The following is a 24,209-nucleotide window of genomic DNA, read 5'->3' as shown; positions in this document are numbered from 1 at the left end:
TCCACTCCATTGCTCCTCATCCTCTCATCCTGTTGGAGTCAGGGACACAATGGAATCCCTATTCACTCCCTTCTAACTTCAGCAAGTTGCTCAATCTCTTTGAATCTTGGCTGCTTCCTTCATAAAACTGGACATAATAAACTCTCCCTGGGCATGCAAATTAAGTGAAAACAGACTGAATGGAGTTAAGGTCCAACTACTTTAGCATCTTCCCCAATTTTATCTATTGTAGGGGACATTTGCCATGTTTTGCAGCCCAGCACTGAGCAACCTGCCTCTCTGGAGGAAATGCCAAGATCTATGGGAGGTTGGGCCATGTCTCCCATTGTGTGCAGATGAATCTTCTAGCAATTTATCTTTGGGAGTGGGATAGGCAATGTGACTGGTTCAGCCAGACTCTCCTGTCAGGCCCTAGACTCTTAAAAGAGTGACATAAAGAACTCATCGAGGTGACAGTAGAGGAAAGAGATCAGACATGTGGCAACAAGGGCCCAATGATCTGGTGGTGCTATCCACTGGGCTGCCCCACTGATGGTAGCCCAAGCAGCAAGTCTTACGGGGTGACTTTTCTATATTCTTGTCTAGTACTCCTTCTTTGTTTTTGTCTATCCCTAGAACTGGATCTTCCAGATTGCACATTCATTTCATACATTGTTTTCCAGTGATTTTTATCTTTAAATCCTTCCAATAAAATCCCTTTCTGTTCAAGTTAGAGTTGGTTTCTGTTGTTTGCCACCAAGTACTCTCATGGGTACATCAATGTTGTGTCCCTGTTTGCCGTCAGCTTCCTTGAGCTCTGTTTTCTTGGGGTCTGTCTCAGCTGGCAATCAGATTGGAAAGTTATTTAACAAGTTATTTCACACTAAGATGAGAAAGATTTGCATAAAGTAGTAACTTTCCCCAAAACATTTGCATTTTGAAAAGGGCAAGGAAATAAGTGATGTTAAGAAGTTAGAATTCTATTTAACTGTCAGTGGGAGAGTTGATCCTTAGGACTAAATGTATATGTATAGCAGACTTGTCGTGCCTTGGAATCCTGTTGTTCAAAGCATTGTCTAGTCTGCTTTGGCTGAGAGTGGTTCATTTGAGTGGGTACCTCCCATGATGGCCCTTCTGCTGGCATAGGTAGAGAGCATGGCTGTCTTTCAGCTTTGTGTTTTATTTAGATTTTACTGTTTTAACAGGAAAGTTCTGAATTTCTTACTTGAAAGCCCACTCAGATGCCTGATTGACCAGCATTGGCAGGTGAAGGTCACATTTTGTCCAAATGAGCAGGGGGGTCGGGGGAGAGGACAAGGGAGTATTTGTCCAAATGTTTTAATCTGTTGTTCAGGAATGATGACACCTGGCATGACTAAGACAAGAACTTCTAAGCAGATCCAATGCAGCAGGGTGAGGGTAGAGGTGGAAAGCCAGTACACGTTACAGATCCCAAGGACAGCTTGAGCCAAAATGCAAATTTCAGGTCAATTCCTTTAGCCAGGCCACTGTTCCTGGCTCTAGCTGCCACCACCATGTCGTTTTCATTGAGACTTTAATCAGCTCTTGATGGCCTTGCACCTAGAAAAAGAAGAGGAATTGAGGACAGAAGATGGTGGAAAGGACAAGAGTAGAAGCAGGGTCAGGAATGGGGCATTCTTCATGAATTAGTAACTTCTAAGTAGAACCTAGGCAGGAATAGCAAGAAGGACAAATTAAGTGAAGCAAAGAAAACAGTAAGGTAATCTGGGAAATGACACAACTCTCATCATCAAGCTCTTTATGAAAATACTGTGATTATGCATTTGGTTGTGAGATTTAAGGGTCCTGCCTGCCTGCCCAGGTCATAGTCTGAAAGAAGAGATGGATGTCTTGTTCTGCACTGAATAGTCAGGATACTGAGTTTCTGGATTTTTTTTTTTTCTGGGCAAGAGTCTTGTGAACAGCAATAGTAATTAGACAAGGCCCCCCAAATAAAGTGGTTAGCCAAACCTAGGGAGAGCATCATCTGTGAAATAAATAAATAAATCTTTTCACATTCTTGAAGGACTAACTTTGAGGTCAACTCACTGTGTTTGGTAAATCTCACCAGGGCTTTGAAATGGACTATTAACTCCTATGATATTTAGTCATGTCAAAAGGGAATTTTGACTTCTGAGGCTAGGTAGTTTCTGGGGGTGCTTTTCAAATGCCAACCCACGTTGCCTCTAGGAATATTTTCCAACTCACTGTTCTGCCAGCCAAGATCCCATCTTCAAGTCATTGCTCACTCCTCCCTCTTTGTGGCTCCTGAAGTCCATCAGCCAACAGAATCTCCCCCACTCCCCACTCCCACTGACCTTACTTTGTCTATGTTTATCCTGTTTCTCGCTTTGTCCACAGGATCCTCAGGGACCTCTCAGCTTCTAATTTCTTCTCCCCAGTTCAACCTATCCTGTCCACCACTGCCAGATTAACAAATATCCACACTTCCACATTATCTACAAAATATTAAGCTTGAGAGTGAAGATCTTACTCAATCTGGGCCCTTCTTAGTTTTCCAGAAATGAGAGAAGAATTTTAATTAATTGTGGTTTTACGCTTCCCAAGATTCTAACAGATGTTGAGAAAGAGTGTTGTCCCGGAAGAACAATGTCTGGGTGTCCTTCTTTTAGATAAATGTCCAATGAAACCCAAATGATTATTTTTATAATAAAAGAATGCAAACCCTATTAAGACATATTCTAATATGTTTTCTTCCTTAGATTTTAAGCCACATCACTGCAATTATGTGGTTGGGTGGCATCTGAACCAAAGGATGGTAAGCCAAAGCTGAGGAGGTAGAAAAGGAAGGGGTTGGAGAAAGCCAGGGTGGTGATCTCTAGAAGGAAGCCAGATGAGAAGACTCTCTCCCCTCCAGCCAATGTTCAAGTGGTAGCACACACAGACAGCACACACTCAAATACATATGCATGTGCACACATATACACACAGAGTTCCTTTACACACTAACTCATCAGTGCCCTTAGATTTCTAGAGCATTTCTAAAGCAGTCATTTCACTGTTGGGTTGCCTTGTTCTTTAGACTTCAGTATTTCTCACTTGGATATTGCTCATTCTCTTAACAAGTATGGTAGACAGGGGGGAGAAGGGCTAATGGTTTCCTAAACAGTAATTCTTTGAGGCATCAACCCCTCTTCTCCCTTTTTTCTCATACATTTTTTAATAGTCCAACATCTTTAGCAGTGTGAGATGATCCAAAGGTTCTCAAAACTTTTGAGTGCACAGCATCACATATGATTGCTTTCAAGTGTGATCTAGAGAGGTCTTTGTCCAGAGACACAAAAGTTACCATTAGTTATTTAAAATAGTCCATTACTATCTTGGATTTGAACGTTTCTTTCACTATTATGTGTATCAATGTGGGCACTTAAATTTCACTGTTTGGGGATTAACCACATTGTAGAGACACACAAAGATGTAAGAAATAAATTGAAAAAAGGTCCATAGAAACAGATTTTACATCGTAAAAGAGAAAATTATTAGGTGTTAGAAAAATATAAATGTTGCAAACTGTGTTTTATATACTGCTTCCAAGAATAAAACTATGCCAAACATGGGGAAAAAAGGCATTGATTAATCAGATTCCTGGATGGCCCCTTCCTTTCACTCTTAGCACTGCTGTGCTGTTTTACAGGCAGTAACTTGGTCACCAAAGAAAAAACAATCTGAACAGAGGCCTTGGAGGATATGCCAACTTGAGGACTAATTATTGCCTTGTTAAACAGTGGGATGGAGTTATTATAAATTTTTGGGTGTGGCAGTTAAAACGTACTCCATAAAACAAGTTTCTAGAAACCAAGAATTTCTCAAATTTAATAAGTAACTGAAAGAGTAATTTACAGAAATGTAGTCTTTCCAGGGAGCCTTTCATGAAACAAAAAAGTAAAAGGGACGTTGTTAAATGGGAAACAGAATAGAGGTAACCCTTCCACACGGTTTTTTGAAACTCCTTTCAAAGCAGCTATCTACCAATGTTACCAAATGTCCTGCATAGCTATTGTTCTGGAGGCTAGAATTCTGAAATCAAGAGCAGGGCCATGGTGTCTCTGAAGGCCCTAAGAGAGGTATCCTTCCCTGCCTCTTCCAACTTCTGGTGGTTGCCAGCAATCCTTGGTATTCCTTGGCTTGTCATCACATCACTCCAGTCTCTGCTTCTGTGATCACATGGCATTCTTCCTGTGTGTCTGCGTCTACATTTCTCTCCACTTATAAGGATATCAGTCATTGGATTAGGCCTACTTGAATCCAGCATGCTGTCATCTGAACTTGATTACATCTATAAAGACCTTATTTCCAAATAAGGTCATATTCATAGGTACTAGGGGTTAGGACTTCAACACCTCATTCCTAGCCCATGATGTCACCATAAAGAGAATATGCCAGAAGTTCTTTGTTATTTATACACAATGATATTAGTAATAGCTACATACTCAAAATAAAACTGGGGGAAAACTATAAAACCCCAACCTTTTAAAGCTTCTGGAAATGGTCCTAAGAAAAGGCAGCAACTGAAGAAACTTCTATTTAAGAAAATTTACAAAAATTTGGTAAGATAGGTGAGTGTCTGTGACATTTGAACCAAGACTGCTTCTTTCCTTGCCAGCTCCAGTTCAGCAGGGTAGTAAGTCGACTCCAAACTTCTGCAGCCAAGAGCACAGGGTTCCCTCTCCCTCCAGCATGCAGAAGGCATTCTTCCCTAGAGGAGAAGCATGGCAGTTCTCATCCTGTCCACAGTTACCTGTTTCTGAGACTAAGTTCCAGATGAGTGTGGCTGAGAGGTGGGGCTCCCTCTTCTGCTACCCAGCTACCACTTGTGGAATGGAGGGTCTACCTTGAGCATGGTGAGAAGGATGTGGCCCTGGTTACTCTTGTCCCAGCTCATGAGGTGGTAGAAGATGTAAACTTAGAGAATTTCTGGCTGCCCCTACCTCTCTGCCAAGTGCTCAGCATTTAGAGTGGAGGTGTCCCTCAGAAGGAAGCTTGCCATTGTCCCTACCTCCAGCTCCAGAGCCTGGCTCAAATGTTTTGAGGATGGGGTTGGAGACAAGGGAAGAAGCGGGCCATAAAAAGATAGTTTCTAATATTTCCTCAAAGAAATTAAATTCTTTTGCAACAGTGCTTGGAGAACGTCAAGCTAAGTGTGCTCTCAAAAACCACGGAGATTATGGTGAAAGGCAATTGGGAAAATATTTAAGATACTGAAGGCTGAACTGTAAGCCTGATAGTCTGCAGGAGAAAACTCAGAATAAGTCCCTAGGGAGGAGAAAGTACACCAATATACAAGTAATGGGAGACCAAAGGAAAGGATAGAAAGGAACAGAAAAAATATTTGAAGAAATAATGGCTGAAAACTTCCCAAATTTATTGAGAGATATTGGTCTGTAGTTTTCTTCTGTTGTAATATCTTTGTCTGGTTTTGGTCCTAGGGTATTGTTCACCTCATAAAGTGAGTTAGGAAGGATTCCCTTTCCTTCTACCTACTGAAAGAGCTTGTAGAGAATTGGCATAATTTATTCCTTAAGTATTTGTAGAATTCACTAGTGAACCTGTGTGGGCCTGATGCTTTCTGTCTTAGAAGGTTATTAAATTATTGATTAAGTTACTTTACTAGATATGGGCCCATTCAGATGGTTTGTTTCTTCTCATGTGGGTTTTGGCAGATTGTGCCTTTCAAGGAATTGGTCCATTTCACTTAGGCTACCAAATTTGTGGACATAGAGTTGCTCATAATATCTCCAAATTTATTGAAAAACAATTAACCTACACATCTAAGAAGCTCAACAAACTCCAAATAGGATTAATTCAAAGCAAGTCACAAAGAGACACATTACAGTAAAAATATTGAAAGTTAAAAACAAGGAGAAGTTCTTGAAAGCAGCAAGAGAAAAATGACTAACAAGGAACCCTCAATAATATTAACAGCTAACTTCTCAGCAGAAACAATTGAGGCCTGAAAACAGTGGGATAACATACTCAAAATGCTCAATGAGAAAATGTAAACTAAGAATTCTGTATCAGGGAAAACTATCTTTTAAGAAATGAAAGTGAAATAAAGACTTCCCCATATAAACAAAAACTGAGAGAATTGGTTGCTAGTTAATTTGCCGTATAAGAAATATTAAAGGAATTTCTTCATACTGAAAGCAAGTAACCCCAAATGGTAATTCAAATTCACATGAAGAAACAAAGACCACAGGAAATTAGGTAATGACAAAACAGTTTAAATACACATTTTTCTCCCCTCTTCTCTTAATTGATTTTAAGACACTGGTATAAAATAATATGTATATAATGCATTTGGGGCCTATGAAAACATAAGTATGTAGAATATGTATAATATGTTTGTCAGTAATAGCACAAAGTGTGTGAATGGGAGCAAAGCTCTATTAGGCTAAGGAAATGACTACAGAGTGCAAGGAAATAATTATAATGATGTATTGGGTTTGTAACATTAATAGATCTAATAATATATGTAAAAATAATATGACAAAAAGGGAGGAGGGAGAATGTAATTATATAGGAATAATGTTTCTATACATTAATGAAATTAAGCTAGCATAAACCAGAAGCCAATTCTGATAAGATATATGTGGTAAACCCTAGAGTAACTACTAAAAATACTAAAAAATATATAGTAAAAAATCAGTAAAGAAGTTAAAATGCTACATTAGAAAATATTATATTCATATTTACTTAGTGTAAAAGAACTGTAAATTAGGAATAGAGGGCAAAAAGACATGAGGCATATAGAAAACAAAAAGCAAAATGACAGACATAAATTGAACTATCTCAATAATAATATTAAATGTGAATGGATTAAACAATCCAGTCAAAAGACCAAGACTGTCAGACTAGATTTTTAAAAATGTTTCAACTATATACTGTTTACAGGAGACACACTTTATATTCAAAGATGCAAATAGGTTGAAAATAAAAGGATGACAAAAGACACATCATTCAAACAACAATCACATAAAAACTGGAATGGCTAAACTGATGTCAGACAAATAGACTTTAAAACAAAAAAGTCATAAAAATGGACATTTTATAATGATAACAAGGTCAATTCATCAGGAAGATATAATAATTATAAACATATATTCACTTAATAATATGACACCAAAATATATAAAGCAAAAACTGACAGAAATAAAGGGAGAACTAGACGATTCAACAGTAATAGTTGGAGACTTCAGTGCCTCACTTTCAATAATGTGCAGAATAGCTAGACAGAAGAGTAACAAGGAAATAGAAAGCTTGACCAACAGTATAAACCAATCAGACTTAGCAGACATCTATAAATACTCTACCCAACAATAGCAGAATATACACTCCTCTCAAGTGCACATGGAACATTCTCCATGATAGACCATATGTTAGGCTATAAAATACACCTCAATGAATTTAAAAGACAAAAATAACACAAAGTATGTTCTACAACCACAATGAAATGTAGGTAGAAATTATTAGCAAGAAAGAACTGGGGAAGCTTATGAATAAGTGGAAATTAAACAACACACTCATAAATAGCCAAGGAGTTAAGAAATCAAAAGGGAAATTATAAAAGAGCCTGAAATGAAAGAAAATGAAGATACAACATACCAAAACTCATGGGATTCAGTTACAGCAGTCCTCAGAGGGAACTCTAAAGGTGTAAATGCCCATATTAAGGAAAGAAGAAAGATCTTAAGTCAATAACCTAACCTTTCACTTTAAGACATTGGGAAAGGAAGAACAAACTAAACCTGAAGCAAGCAGAAGACAAGGAAATAATAAAGATTAGAGCAGAAATGAATGATACACAATAGAGAAAATTATTGAAACCAAAAGCTGGCTCTTTGAAAAGATCAGCAAAATTGACAAACCCTTAACTAGATGGTCAATAAAAATAAAAAGAGAGAAAACTCAAACTGCTAAAATCAGAAACCAAAAAAAGGACATTACTACTGATTTTACAGAAACAAAAAGCATTATAAAGGAATATTATTAAACAATTGTACTCTAACAAATTAAATAACTTAGATGAAATGGACAATTCCTAGAAAGGCACAAACTGATAAAACTGACTACAGAAAAAACGGACAGTATAAATATAACTATGCCAAGTGAAGACATTGAATTAGTGATAACAATAATAAAACTAACAAAGAAAAGCTTATGACCAGATGGCTTCAACCCTGAATTCTACCAAACATTTAAAGAATTAATACCAATTCTCCACAAACTCTTTCAAAAAACAGAAGAGGAAGAAATACTTCTCAGCTCATTTCATGAGGCCAATATTACTCTAATACCCAAACGAGACAAAGACATCATAAGAAAACATAATTACATACTAATATCTCTTATGAAAATGGACATAAAATTCCTCATCAAGATATTAGCAAACCAAATCCAGCAATATCTAAAAAGAATTTGGTGAAGTGGGATTTATCCCAGGGATGCAAGGTTGGTTTAACACCCAAAATCAATTAATGTAAAATATCATATTAATAGAATAAAAAAGAAATATCACATGATTGTCTCATGGATGCAGGACAAGAATTTGACAAAATCCAACACTTTTCAAGATAAAAAGAGTGAACAAATTAGGAATAAAAGGGAACTTTCTGAAACTAATAAAGGGCATCTATGAAAAATCCACAGCTAACATCATAATTAATGGTGAAATACCGGATGCTTTCCCACTGTGGTCAGGAACCAAACAAAGATATTTGCTCTTGTCGTTTCTCTTAAACATTGTTCTTGAAGTTCTAGCCAGGGCTATTAGGCAAGATAAAGTAATAAAAGCCATACAGATTAGAAAAGAAGAAATAAAACTATTCATAGATGACATGATCTTGAATACACAAAAAACTAAGGAATCAACTAAAAACTATTAAAACTAATAAACAACTTCATTAAGTTTGAAGGATATGAAATCAATATATAACAATAAATTATATTCCTATAAACTTGCAATGAACAATCTAAAAATAAAATTAAGAAAATAATTCCATTTATAATAGCACCAAAAATGCTTAGGAATAAATCTAACAGAAGTGCATAACTTATCCCTTGAAAACTACAAAGCATTGTTGAAAGAAATTAAAGATAATCCAAATAACTGGAAAAATGTTTCATGTTCATGGATCAGAAGGTTTACCATTGTTTTTTTTTTTTTAATATTTTATTTATTTACTTGGCAGAGAGGAGCAGGAACACAAGCAGGGGGCGTGGGAGAGGGAGAAGCAGGCCTCCTGCTGAGCAGGGAGCCCAATGTGGGGCTCGATCCCAGGACACCGGGATCATGACCCGAGCCAAAGGCAGATGCTTAACAACTGAGCTACCCAGGCGCCCCAGGAGGGTTTAACATTGTTAAGGTGACAATACTCCTCAAACTGATCTACAGATTCAATGAAATTCCTATCAGAATTCCAACTGGCTTCTTTGTAGACATTGACAAGCTGAGTCTAAAATTCATATGGAATTTCTAGGGTCCTAGAATAGTTAAAATAATCTTGAAAAAGAAGAACAAAGCAGAAGGGTTCGTACTTCTTTAATTCAAAACTTATTACAAAGTCATGTTAATCAAGACAGTGTGGTACTGTCAAAAGGATAGACAAGTTGATAAGTGGAATAGAATTGAGATTCTAGAAATAATCCATATATCTGTGGTGAACTGCTTTTTCACAAGGGTGCCAAAACTATCCTATAGAGCAAGAATAGTATTTTCTTTTTTTTGGAGGGGGGTTCTTTTTTTTAATTTAAATTCAATTAATTAACATACAGTGTATTATTAGTTTCAGAGGTAGAGTTCAGTGATTCATCGGTCATATATAACACCTAGTGCTCATTACATCATGTGCCTTCCTTGATGCCCATCACCCAGTATCCCCCTATGCCCCTCCCCTCCCAGCAACCCTCGGTTTTTTTCCTATGATTAAGAGTCTCTTATGGTTTGTCTCCTTCTCTGTTTTTGTCTTGTTTTATTTTTCCTGGGTTTGTTTCTTTTAGTAACCAGAATCATGCTGTATGTACTGTTCTTTGATGTGCTTGTTGGAGATCTTCTCAGTCTAGCACACTCCTTTTATCCATTATATATTCCACAGAATTAGTGTCACTATTTGGGTTACCTCATTCTGCTGTTATAATTATTCCCACTTCTGTGCACAAACTTGAGCACAGAGGTTGGAATTTGAGGGGAAGAGTGTCAGTTTGAGTCCTTGTTGATCTGAGATAAAGGTATATTGACTTGGCATTGAGCAGGTGGCAGGCAGTGCAGGAGGGTGGCTGGACTGTGAATTTGGGACCCACAGGCTGATGGCATTGTGTGTGACGGGAATGTGGCTGTTTTGCTCCTGATCATGAATTCCTTTAACTTTTGTTTTTCTGGGAAACTCTAACTCTCCTTCTATTCTGAATAAAAGCCTTGTTGGATAGAGTATTCTTGGCTGTAGATTTTTTCCTTTTAGCACTTTGAGTATATCATGCCACTTTCTTCTGGCCTGCAAAGTTTCTGCTGAAAGAACCACTGATAGTCTTATGGGGTTTCCCTTGTATCTAAATGCTTTCCTTTTCTTGCTGCTTTTAAAATTCTCTCTTTATCACTGCTTTTGGCCATCTTATTTACTTTGTGTCTTGGTGCAGACCTCTTTGGATTGGTTTTGTTGGGAACTCTGTGTGTCTCCTGGATCTGGATTTCTCTTTTCTTCCCCAGATTCAGAAAGTTTTCAGCTATTATTTCTTCAAATAAGTCTTCTGCCCCTTTTTCTCACTCTTCTTCTGGGATTCCTACCATGCGACTGTTATGCTTGACAGTGTTGCTGAGTTCCCTGGGTCTATTCTCATTTTGTATATTTTTTGCACTCTTACCTGCTCAGCTTGATTACTTTCCATTACTCTGTCCTCCAAATTGCTGATCTGTTCTACCTCCTCTTGTTTGCTATTTATTCCAGGTGGTTTATTTATTTTCATTTAGTGAGTTCATTATCTCTAATTGGTTCTTTTTTAGGTCTCCTATCTCTTTGTGGAGGGTCTCATGGAGGTCCCGCACTCCTTTCTCAATTCTAGTGAGTTTCTTTATGAGCATTACTTTAAATTTGCTGTCAGACATATTACTTATCTCCATTTTGTTTAGGTCTCTTGCTATGATTTCATTCCACTCTTTCATTTGGGACATATTCTTCTGTCTCCTCATTTTGTCTATTGCTGTGTCTGCTTCTATGTGTGAGGAAAGAGCTATGTCTTCTGCACTTGAAAGTAGTGGCTTTATGAAGAAGAGGTCCTGTAGTGCCCCACAGTCCAATGTCTCCTTTTCACCAGAAAATGGTCTTTAGGGGTGCCCCCTATGTGTGTTACTGTAAGGGTGTCCTACTCTTGTGGTGGAGCTGTGTTTGTCTTCAGTCCAGCCTGCAATGGCTCTCTGCCTGTTGTGGGCAGGGTCTGGTGCCTATGGTGTTAGTGGGCCAGTCTGGCGGTGCCTTGGGCTTGAATTGAGTAAGACCAGGTATTTGCCAGAGATGAAGTAGCACCGAACTACAGGGCACTTTCCCTGTGTTGTCCCCAGAGAAACTTTTATCAGTGGGTGGAGACTGTAGTCAGACCAGCTGCCTGCCCCCAGCCCACTGCTGGGGTCATAGTCAGACTGATGTGTGGTTATCTTCCCCTCTCCCTGGAGCAGGACTCACTTTGGAGTGGGGTTGACCCTTGTCTGGGCTGTGCGCACACTGCCAAGCTTGTGGCACTGCTTTGATGGGATCATGCCAAGAGCGTATTGTAGTAGGTGGACCCACTTTGCTGTGGCCTCTTGTCTACACCCAACTGAGGAGTGTCTGTTCTACCAGTTTTCTGGTCACTTTCAGGGTTATTTATGCCAATGTGGGTGTTCTCTAGGTGGCCACACCACAAGAGGTGAGCCCAGGGTCCTCCTACTCTGTCATCTTCCCAGCAGCCTCTGCTCACAAGAATAGTCTTTTCAACAAATGGTGCTGGGTCAATTGAATTGCCACATAAAAAAGCTTGAGTTGGATTCTTACCTCATACCATATACAAAAATTAACTCAAAAAGGATCAAAGACCTAATGTAAAGTTAAAATTATAAAACTTTTAGAAAAAAAAACCCGACAGAAATGATCTTGGATTTTGCAAAAGATATAAACACCAAAAGCACTAGCAACAAAGAAAAATGAAGTTGGACTTCATCGAAACTATAAATTTTTGTGCTTCCAAAGACATTATGAAGAAAATGAGAAGACAACCCACAGACTGGCAGAAAATATTTTAAAATTATATATCAGAGACTTAGATCTATATATCCATAAAGAACTCCTACAACCCAATAATAAAAAGCCAGATAATCTAATTAAAAAATAAGGAAAGGATCTGAATAAACATTTCTTTAAAGAAGACATGCGCAGTCAGAGAAAGACGAATATCATATGACTTCATTCACATGTGGAATTTAGGAAACAAAACAGATGAACATAGGGAAAGGGAAGGAAAAATAAAGTAAGATGAAAACAGAGAGGGAGGCAAACCATAAGCTATAGAGAACAAACTGAAGGTTGCTGGAGGGGAGGCAGTTGGGGGTATGGAAAAAAATGGGTGATGGGCACTAAGGAAGGAACTTGTTGGGATAAGCACTGGGTGTTATATGTAGGTGATAAATCACTAAATTCTACTCCTGAAACCAGTGTTACACTATATGTTAACTAACTTGAATTTAAATAAAAATAAAATAAAATAAAGAAGATAATGCAGATGGCCAATAGCACATAAAAAGATGGTTGATATTATTAGTCATCAGAGAAATGCGCATCAAAAGAATGAGATACCACTTCACACCAGTTAGGATGGTTGTAATAAAAATGTCAGATAATTGCAAGTATTGATGAGGATGTAGAGAAGTTGAAACCCTCATACACTACTGGTAGGAATTTAAAGTGGTGCAGCCACTTTGGAAAACAGTTTGGCAGTTCCTTAAATGGTTAAATATAGAGTTACTATATAATCCAGGATTCTTACTCTTAGGAACATATTCAAGAGAAATAAAAACACATATCCGCACAAAATCTTGTACAAAAATATTTATAGCAATATTATCCATAGCCAAAAGAAGGAAACCACCTAAGTGTCCATCAATGACAAATAGAGAAATGAAATGTGTTATAACAACGCAATGGAATATTATTCAACTATAAAAAGGAATGAAGAATTGATATATGCTACAACATGGATAAATCTTGAAAACGTCGTGCTAAGTGAAAGAAGCCAGTGCCAAAAGACCACATATTATATCATTCCATTCGTACGAAATGTCCAGTAGAGGGAAGTCTATAGAGACAGAAGGTACGTTTGTGGTTGCCTAGAGGTGGGGTAGTGGGGTCTGGCAAATAGAAGGTGATAGCTAAAGAGTATCAGGTTTCTTTTTGAGGTGATGAAATGTTCTAAAATGGACCGTGGTGTTGGTTGCACAAAGCTGAATATCTAAGAACAACATTGAATTTTATACTTTAAATAGTATCACATATGAACCATATCTTATGTAAGCTGTTAAAAAAAACTACCCAGAGTGAAAATACAGCCTAGCTCCAGAACTCCAGTAATTTAATGCACCCTTCCACAATAAGGGCAGACCCACGTAGGGCAGCCATCTGTGAAATCCCTATAAATTGGAGTATTGCTTGAGATGGGAGCAGGGACAGTTTTAACTTCTCTTTATTGGGTGTGTGCAAATGCTTCAAGGGAGTTCACCTACCTTCTCTTTGTTTTCCTCCTGTTCTATTATTCTTCCTCCACTTAGCTCCATAGTCATCATAATTCTGAGAACTGGGGAAGAAGAACCATTTCATTTCCATTTGTCTGGCTGAAGCAAGAGCTGGTTGTAGTGATGGGGACTCTGGTCAGAAAGAGAACAGAAGAGCCATCTTGGATCTTTTCTGAGATCCTACCCTCAACTCTCCCATAATTTGTAAGTTCCACAGTTTATTTGTAATTTTAAACCCCCTTTTTTTCCTTTTCTTTTTGCTTTATATAATGCACATTTATGTTACAATAGAGCCTGATTTTCTACAATAGGCTTTTAAGTGTGCTTTTGATTCAAACACAAAAACTCTACTTCAATGTAATAAATAAATACCCAGCCATTATTGTACTAAATAATTCACAAACCCCAAACACACTTGGACTTAGACACACATCCTGTCCTCCTTGCTGAAGTCCACTTCAGCATGTGGCATGTCCCCTCCCCCAACCTCATTACAGAGCTCGAGAACAAATTACTGTGCTTTTCAGACAATGAATCTGTATTCACTATCTTTGAGTATAAATAAGTTTGTAGTTAGAGTATTAACCTTTCTCACTGCCACGCCTGTTGGAGGCATGTAGGCAGGACCTAGGTCTGGATATGCCACTGATTTATTTGTGGGCTGATTCTATTTGCGACATTTTCTATTCTCTCATCAAGATTCCCTCCATGCTCTAACCAAGATTCCCCACTTACACACTCATGTGCTGCTGGAGACTTGGAAAGTCTACCTGCTGTCCAGCATGTGAGTTACTCACCTCCAGGCACATCTTGCTTCTTCTTATATCTGACACTAACTCATTTTGGGTTATTCCCTTTGGCATATATTACGCTCCTCATTTTAATGGATGGAGTCCACACCACTAATTTTTCTACTTCTCACATGACAGAGAAATCGAATTTTATTTTTAAACCCTCACTCTGGTCATCACTGTGGACAGCTGTGCCCAGTGGTCAGTCTTCTGGGGGGCGCTGGCACCAGTGGCTGCCATGGTTTAAGCTGCCATATTTTACTCAGCCTGAAATTTATCCTAACTTTCAAATGTATCATGAATACTGCTTGGGCTCAAGCTGGTAACCACAAGGAAAGTCATCTACACAACTCAATTTCAGAGGTTCTGTCACTAAAGAAAGAAGGGGATATTAGGATGTTAGGAAACATGACACTTCATATAAAACAACTCCAAGCCCCAATGACCAAAATATCAGGAAGTCCAGAACCTCCTAAGTCTGCCTCCTTGATTTGTCAGAGGTCCTACGAGGTATTTAGCATTGGGTCCTCATTGTTCACTGAGGAGCAGGAACTTGGATGGATTCCTACAACAGCTAGAGAGCTTCCTTGATGCTGGGCTGAGTGCAGATTCTTTAGCAGCTGTACCTCTGTGCTGTCTCAGCCACTGCTGCCAAGGACCCTCAGAAGACTGACCACTGGGCACAGGTGTCCCCAGTGATGACCAGAGTGAGGGATGTTTTCCTCTGTACCACCAACCAGTCCTTCCCCTTAATTCTCCACACACAGCAGAAACCAGACTATACGTTTCTGAGAATTTTCTGAACTTTGAAGACAGTGAAATGGAAATACAACAAGGAGAAGGGCTTACAGTGAGCACACAGGCCCAGACCCTCCAGGCTTCTTTACCAGGCTGCTCCCTCCCCCCATCATTGGAGGTACTCTGAACATCTCCATACTTCAAACTCTAAAAAATGACCCTAAGAATGTCAGGGAGAGGAAATATATAATCTTATCTCTAAGATCCACTTTGAGAGCCCCTATTCTTTAGACTAGAACATCCCGTTCCCCAGGGTGGGGACATCTGTTCCTTACAGAACCACCTACAGGGTATGGTATTCAGGCATGGAGCCCACAAGAATTACATCACCATTAGAACATTTGCCGAAGTCTAGACTATTGACCATAAGTACCCGCAGCCCAGCCAAAGAGGGCTGAAACAAGGTCAGCCCTGCTCCTATGCAGTCTCATCTCATCAACTACTTGACCCAGTTCTTCAATTTCAGCCTTAGTCATAAACAAGTGCCTTCCTTACCACAGGACTTCAATTTAGTCTGTGGAGCTTGGCTGGCAAAGCAACCTCCGTCCCCTCATTCTTCCCTGCACTTCTCCATCTCTGTCGATGTAGGAGTTTTATCAATTAGGATGTATCTGATAGCAAGCCAAGCCTTTCTCAAGCCGAGGATTCTGAGTTTGGCACTGGTCCTGGGGAGAGAGGGAGTTAGGAGGTCGGATGTAACAGGAAGCCATGCAGGGGCCCTATTTTAGACATTTACGTCCTGGGATTGGCCTTCTGGCAGTTCTATCTACTTAATTTATGGCGACAATTTGACAACAGAACTACTGGACAGATATGATGGCATTTTAAGAGGGATGTGTGTCCTTGCAATCCAGATACATGTACAACCCACAGCACCTCCTTGAAACTGTTTCTGTCAACTAAAGTAATAACCTCCCAGCCTGATTCAGTAAAAACCTGTGGGACTACCTCTGAGAATCCTAGTAATAGAAAGTGTGGTCTACCTGCAAAAGAGCAGTGTTGGGTTGTACCTAATTTCATGTGGGCTTTTGTCCTTGTTTTCATGACTCTAGCACAATAAAATGAGTCATCAATTACAAATGTAAAAATACGAGATATAAATAATTAATTTCCTGCTAATATAGACTGCAATGAAATCCTTGCACATCTGAAACTTTATGGTCTCCCGTCATTGGAAACTCATTTATTTATGTGAAGGGGGAACCCATGGAGAACAGTTTGGAGGTTCCTCAAAAAGTTAAAAATAGAACTACCCTACAATCAAGCAATTGAACTACTAGGTGTTTACCCAAAGGATACAAAAATACAGATTTGAAGGGGTACATGCACCCCAGTGTTTAGAGCAGCATTATCAACAATAGCCAAACTATGAGAGAGCCCAAGTGTCCACTGACTGATGAATGGATAAAGAAGATGTGGTATACGCATACAGTGGAATATTCTTCAGCCAACAACAACAAAAATGAAATCTTGCCATTTGCAATGATGTGGATGGAGCTAGAGTGTATTATGCTAAGTGAAATAAGTCAGTCAGAGAAAGACAAATACCATATGATTTCACCCAAAGGTGGAACTTAAGAAACAAAACAGATAAATATATGGGAATGAGGAAAAGAAAAACAAGAGAGGAGGATACAAGCCATAAAGACTCTTAACGATAGAGAACAAACTGAGGATTGATGGAGGGAGGTAGGTGGGTAGATGGGCTAGATGGGTGATGGGTGTTAAGGAGGGCACTTGTCATGATGAGCACTGGATGTTATATGTAAGAGATGAATCACTGAATTCTACTCCTGAAACCAATATTGCACTGTATGTTCACTAACTAGAATTTAAATTAAAAAAGCGGGAGGGAACCCACGTTGAACTTTGTAAACACTTTAGGTATTTGAATTTGTACCTTCTCTTCTATTCAGTGGTGCATGTTTATATCACATTCTCTTTGCGCCATTCCCATTTATTTTTCATGGGAATTATCTTGCTATTGGAACTGAAATTTTCTTTAGCTGGACTCTCCACTGTGGGAAAACAGTGGAAGAATGTTCTTACCTTTGGTGGTGGTGATGCTTTTGTATCCAAGAAATGGAAAAAGGAATGGTGGAAGGGAAGACACTGTGGGGTCTAAGAAGGGGGTTATTTCTATTTTTAGCAGAAAACGTTACTACCACATGTAATGGAGCAGGAGGTCTTAGAGGCCCCCATGGAGTGACACCTGACAGAGAGCTCTCTGCCTCTAGGCCTTGAGGAAGCAGGTAGGAGTTTTCTCTCCTTGGGTATAATTTTGTTGTTGAAACATCAATAAGAAAACAAGCAAAAAGCACAGAGGATAATAAACAGGTATCCAAGAATTAGCCATCCCAAAGGATCAAATGTTAATATTGGAACACATTTACTTCCAAACTTTTTTCTAAAAAAGAAAATATTATAGATATTTTGAAGTCTATGAAGTTCCCCTCTCAACTCTCCCCACCTCCATTCCCACCCAACATCCCTATGGTATCATTCCAGCCCAGGTATCAACACTTTTTATAAACTTATGTGTCTACACATAATAGATTTATTTTGTTTGTTTTTTTAAATTACCACTTTAAAAAAAGTAATTTCTAGGAAGGATAAGGAATGAGTGAGGGAATTGAAGGGCTAGCTGAAGAACTGGATCTCAACAAGGACGGGAACCAGCATTTCTTGGAGTCAGGGAGCAGGACCTAAGGGAGAGTCACCAAGATGGCTCAATGCCCTCTCTTCCCACACTCCCGTCCCTCCACTCCAAGAAGAGGTCTGACTGGCTGAGGCTGGGTCACCAACCCTCCCCTTGACTGGGGAGCTGGAGCACACGTGATTGACACTCTCACCAAGTCGGATACACGGGTAGAGGGGGTGAAAGCCTGGTGCCTTTGCCAGAGGAGGGCAAGTGGGTGCTGGGCAGGCGCTAACAGAAATCTCAGCCTCTAGCCACCTGCCCCATGCTTCCTCGCTCCCTTCACCCTTCTTAGAGCCACTCCCTTTTGAACACAGAATCTCAAAATTCTTCCCATGATACTTCGCAGACCTATTCACCTCTTTTTCTCTCCCCCAGACCGACTTGTCTGGGCCTTTTCGGTGTCAACTTTCTTGGCCAAAGGGCCTTATTTGTTTTCCCTAAACAAAGAGCCATCCACCCGAGAGATAAATTAAGTCACTTCTCTAAGACACACCTGGCTGCAAGAAGCCGTGGTTCCAAGGAGTACCTCTGCCTCTGTCCTACACTCACGCTGAGGAGAGAGGCCATGTTCCTGTGGCGGTCTCCTGTTTGGTTGCTGGAGGGTGGTGTTGAAGATGATAGCAAGAGAGAGAATAAATATTGGGTGGAAGAGAGGAAAAGGAGGGAGAGGAGGAGTGACAGAAAACAGAGGACCTAAGAGGAAACAGGAGGGCAGTAGAAGGAACATTGTGTTTCTTCTGGGTGATGGGTTGGGTTGGGTTGGATTGAGATTCTTAAATATTTTTATGGCATTAAGTTTCAGCCACTGGAGTAAGTTTCTGGTCCCCTTATCAAAAAAAAATTTTTTTTAATGCATAAAATGAAATACATAGAATTACAAAGGAAACTGATTATATTGAAATATGGAAACTTAAACGTTTTGTCAAATAGTAATATGTGTGCTTCTTTCTCAATGTTTTAATAAGACCTAGTAGTGGGTCTAATTGCTGTAATGTGAAGAGGAAGTGATGAGCATATGTGATATAAAGATATCCATGTTCTACTGGTGACAAAATTGCAGCTCTGCAATTGATCGTAGAAGGAAATGCTACATTTCAGTTAGTTGTTCATAAAAATAAAGATGTGCGTTTTATTCCCAAGCAAATCTACCAGGTTCTTGAGTTCTATCTGTAGAAACCAAGTTCAGAATTTCTGCTCTGGGTGGAGGATGAAGACGCTCTTTCCATGAGACACTTTGAAGCAAGGCGCGTAGGTGGTTCTGCTTCGAGGCACCAAGTGTGGCCCAGAGGCAGGCAGAGGGCCATGCCCTCCTCTGCACAGGACTCCACCTTGATGTGGCACCTGGGGAATAGTGACTTTGGGAGGACCAACAGTGGCCTTGTCACATGGGTGTGCTCAGTGGTACCCATCATGGGGCTCCTCCAAGTGGAGCCCCACGCAGGGCAGGAGCAACATGGTGGTGAAGGTCCATGGCTGGAGGAGGAAAGGAGTGAGTGGGGCTGCTTCCCTTTCAGTACGTGGCAGCACCAGGCATCTGGTGGCCCCTTGCAGAGGGGAAGTGCTGCTTCCTGTCAGATTTGTGAGAGCTTTGTCAACATAGGTAGGGATTTTATTTTATTTTTTTATTTTTTTTAAAGATTTTATTTATTTATTCATGAGAGAGAGAGAGAGGCAGAGGGAGAAGCAGGCTCCCAAGGAGCAGGGAGCCCGATGCGGGACCCGATCCCAGGACCCTGAGATCATGACCTGAGCCGAAGGCAGACGCTTAACCATCTGAGCCACCCAGGCGCCCAACATAGGTAGGGATTTTAACTAACCTTTTGTACCCAGTGAAACTAGTCAAATTCCGGAATGTCTTTCTCATCTTCTTTTTGGAGGTATGCTAAACTCTAGGAGTTCACACAGGTACTTTGAAGGTATCGGTTCAAAGGGGTCTCTGCGTCTTGATCTTGATCTGTCTTTGTCCTGAACTGAGACAGAATTCAACCTTTTAGTCCATGGGTGGCTCTGCTGACATGTGAGGATGCCCCATGTGAACCCTGGCTCCAGCATCCCCTTGTCTTAGATGCAGACTTTCTCCTCTCTCCCTCTCTCTCTCTCTCCTCCCTTCCCCCCTTTCACGGACTCAGGAAACATTCAAATGCTTTCACATGGGAGAAATCATGGGCTTTTGCTGGCTTTTTAATGCCTGGACCCCATACATGTCATGAGCTACTACATGACCATGATGGAGCAGAGACTGCCCTGTGAGGCCTTGATGATCTGCTAGGGAAATAAGGGGGAGGTGGACTCTATCTATCCTGGGGCCTCCAAACTTGAAGAGAGATTCCATTATTCTTCCTTGTCTTGGACTAGGTTGGTGAACACGAAGGGCAAGCAGAGGTACCACACACATGAGTCACCCTCCTGCTTCCCCAGCTCCTCCTTCCCCGGTTCAGACTGTATTTATCCAGTCGCCCTGAAGTAGGGCACGTGCCCTTTGTCTACTTCTCTTTCCAGTCTTGTTATGACACAAACTTTCTGTTTTCATGCCTTGCAAGGGGGTAGCCTTTTGAAACTCCACCTTCCTGCCTTCTCTCAAAATTCTCAGCTTTTACAAATTAGGATCTGGGCTTCAAGGCCATTAATTCTAACTTTCAAGAGCCTATTTAACACTGAAAATGCAAGAATTCGTTTCTTTGGTTTCTGCATTTGGCTCTGTTCATGTAGCCACGAGTAGAAGCAGGTAGGTGACAGAGTGGGTCACAGGATAACTTTTGTGTGAGGAAATTATTTGGTATCTCAGGATGTCACATCAGCATCCTGAGCTGTATGAGCTCTGGACATTCACAGGCATGTGAACACTCAAGTGTCAGCTGCATTTTCTGCCCCAGACACAATTCTGTCCTGTACAGCGTGAACATATTTTAAAGTTCAGTTTCTGCTTTATCACATATCAATCTCTGAGTCAGAGAAGGCATATGATGTTGATGACGAGACAGGTCTTATTCTATTTGGAGATAGAAGAAGAAGGAGAATGAGGGGAAGGAGAAGAAGAAGCAGTAGGAGGAGGAGAAAGATGAAGACAATTAGCATGTTGAGAAAGCTCATCCGTGCAATGGACGGCGTAGGAGACAAGGGGTGTTGGGGGAGGAGGTCACATGTATCTTTGGGAGGCACAGTGCCCGGGCCTTGCTGATGGCCTAGAACACGGGCTTTGGCCGGGAACACCTTCAAGGAGAGAGGTATTACCGTAAGTGGAGGCTTGGTTATCTGATCCCAGGGAGGCACGACTCCCGCCTGCACTGATGTGCTCACACTTTTCAGTCTTCTCAGGCAAACCACCTCTACTCTCCACCATCTTCATTCCTCAGAGGCTCGGCCGGGCTCTTCCAGAGTCAGGATGAATGCCGAGCAGGGACAGCAGGACAGGCAGTTTGGCTCAGGGAGCTGTGAGCAGCATCACCCCCACCTCCATGAGTGAAAATGTGAAGCAACACTCCCAGTGGAGGCCCCAGTTGGCCCCACTTGAGAAACACCTGTGTAGCCAGGGCTGAGGGGAAAGGATGGTGGTGTGCACTTGCGTGAGTTTGTTCCCACACACAGTGCCCATCGGGAAGCTTCCTTGGTGGCAACAGATGAGCAGCACACAGGCCTCACGCACCAACAGCTCCCCAGTGTTCTGGGCCGTGGAGGGGATGCCCGCAGTGCCCGGCGCCCCGCAGAGAGCAAGGGACGCTCCCCAGGAAATGCTCTCACGCTCTTGAAATTGACGGAGGCTCACTTGCATCCTGCTTTGAATGGACACCCTGCATCTCGGTAAGCAAGCGGGCCACCTGAGCTGGAGGGCCGGGGAGGCCCGAGGACAGCGAGCGTGCCCTGGCTCAGGGCGACAGACTTTCTCCCTCCGTGCCTTGGTCTCCTCCACTGTGTTAGTAAATTATGTCCTCCTACAAGGCAGGACTCCCGGGGAAGTCTGCACTTTCATAGCGCAGGACCCCCAGAGAGCCCATATGCTGCAGAGATAAGGCTCTGGGCCCCGGGGGGCGTGGGGCCTCCGTTTTCTCACCTGTGGAGGGCGACAGCTGCCAGTACCTACCTCCCAGGTGATGTGGGCCGAGGTGAGGCAACATCTGAAAGGTGCCTGAAAACGGTGGCTGCCACGAGTGCTCTTCAGCTGTTTCCTGACTCCGCACCTCCAGCAAATCCAAAGCTGCAAGCCTGTGGCAAGCAGCAGTTATTCACAGTTTCCTGGAGACAAGGTTTGTGCCTACGCCCTACGCCACAGGCAAAACTCCCGCAGCCACCTCTGTCCTCCGCGCAGTTTCCCTAAGGTGGCCAGCGATGGCCACTTCCCTTCCGTCACGTTCGCCTGTCTTGCTGACTTACTACCAGGAAAGTTTTAGTTTGTGATAACAGTGGGAAGTCTCTGCCTTGTTGCGGGACAGTCTGGCAGCCCCAATCCGATGAAGTTGACCCAAGCCCCACGCCCAGCAAATCTGCTTCTAGGCACCCAAGAAACTCTCCCATGGGTCGTGGGGGTCATGGACCGTGGCTACTGTGAGGCCCGCGGGAGTGGGAAAAAAGCGTGAGGGGTTCTGGCCCCGGAGCCACAGATGAGGTGCGCAGCCGGAGAGGAGGAAGGCTCTCAAAGTGGCTCGGAGCGAAAAGGCAGAAACAAAATCTCTAGGGGTTCCCACTGCTCAAGGTGAGTGTGGGGACCCGCGCGCAGACCTCACCGGGTTGTCTGATGGAGGTGCCACCTCTGTCGCCGCCCAGACCTCCCCAGGCTAGGCCTGCCCCTTACCAAGACGCCCAGGTGAGCACATGAAGGTTGGAGAAGCATCGTCTACTGCACGCGAGGCAATAGCGTGCTCTTCCGGCAGCCGTGGGAAATGAACACCTTAAAGGCTTGCCTTCAGGAGAGGGGGGATGGGACAGGAGAGAGTTATGAAAACTAAGGGGGGAACAACACAAAAGCAGAGAACTGTGCTTCCTGGGGAGAGGGGCTAGAGAGGGAGGTCCATGCAGGTATTTTCCTCAAGGAAGACTGTTGAAGATGCAGATATATTTTCTCCTCCTCCCTCCCAATCCTCGAGCCCCTAAGGGAAGCTGAGGACAAGCTTGGGGTCAAGGTGTCAGCCTCTTGTGCTCCTTTCCACACACTGCTTTGCTGAAGCAGGGCTACTGCACCAGACTTGGACTCTCTTGCCCCTTTAGCTCCGGCTGCTCCTGAAGTTCCAAATGCTTGCACACAGGACCATGCGGAAACACGGGCGGGGCCCTTAAGACAGAGCATTTGCTAGATGCACATGGAAGAAGAGAAGCCTTTTCATCTAATGCTGATTCCCAGTCAAAGCAAAATTCCAGAGATTGTGAAGAGCAAAATAACAGTAAGCTGAAAATAATTTTGTATTCAGAGACTCAGTACTCTGCCATTTGCTTGCAGTCTGTCTATTGCTTTATATGGTTACTTCAAAGCACTGGATGGTGGGTTCAGAAGGAACTATTAGTAACAGAAGCATGGTTTTAAAAAGAAAATGTGGGGAAGGGAGGGTAGAGGTGGGGAGATGGGATGGACCCAGACCACTTCAATAATGCCCAGAATATCCACACTGAACTCGTTTATGGAGCTGGAACAAGAAGAAGCTGGCTTTTATTTGGCCGTGTGTGTGTGTGTGTGTGTGTGTGTGTGTCTTTCAAACCTTTGAAAACTGGGGATAATTCAAACACAAGCCCATCAGGAAAACCCTGGATGAGATTACCATTGACAATTACTCTTCCAAAATGGTTAATGCAGGAAATGTCACTTAAGCAACTTCAAAACCCAGGTCCATGCCTGCCATGCATCATTTGCATGGCCATGCTGGTGATGAGTGAGGCAAGGTTATTGCAGATAAGAGAGAAGCTGCCTTTTAACACAGATGTCGTGAAAAGAAGGGCCATATACACCCCAGTGTTCATAGCAACAATGTCCGCAATAGCCAAACTGTGGAAAGAGCCAATATGCCCTTCAACAGACGAATGGATAGAGAAGATGTGGTCCATATATACAATGGAATGTTACTCAGCCATCAGAAAGGATGAATACCCAACTTTTACATCAACATGGATGGGACTGGAGGAGATTATGCTAAGTGAAATAAGCAGAGAAAGTCAATTATCATATGGT

At 41.7% G+C, this 24,209-nt stretch overlaps 1 long non-coding RNA gene across 2 annotated transcripts; it reads left to right on the top strand.

Annotated features, from left to right (window-relative positions):
* The first annotated feature begins 4,497 nt into the window (after positions 1-4,497).
* Positions 4,498-24,174, top strand: LOC145717004 (uncharacterized). Of its 2 annotated transcripts, XR_014139970.1 has the most exons (4): positions 4,498-4,577; positions 13,805-13,972; positions 17,507-21,856; positions 23,258-24,174. It is a non-coding gene; the product is annotated as an uncharacterized LOC145717004 (long non-coding RNA). The 2 variants fall into 2 exon arrangements; XR_014139969.1 differs by having other exon boundaries at positions 17,507-24,174.
* Positions 24,175-24,209: the final 35 nt, after the last annotated feature.

The sequence above is a fragment of the Leptonychotes weddellii genome, chromosome 14, assembly GCF_054177405.1.
Source record: "Leptonychotes weddellii isolate Sample4059 chromosome 14, ASM5417740v2, whole genome shotgun sequence".
NCBI classification, from domain to species: Eukaryota; Metazoa; Chordata; class Mammalia; order Carnivora; family Phocidae; genus Leptonychotes; species Leptonychotes weddellii.
Note: the sequence above shows the minus strand (reverse complement) of the source record. Positions and strands in the feature narration are given on the sequence as shown.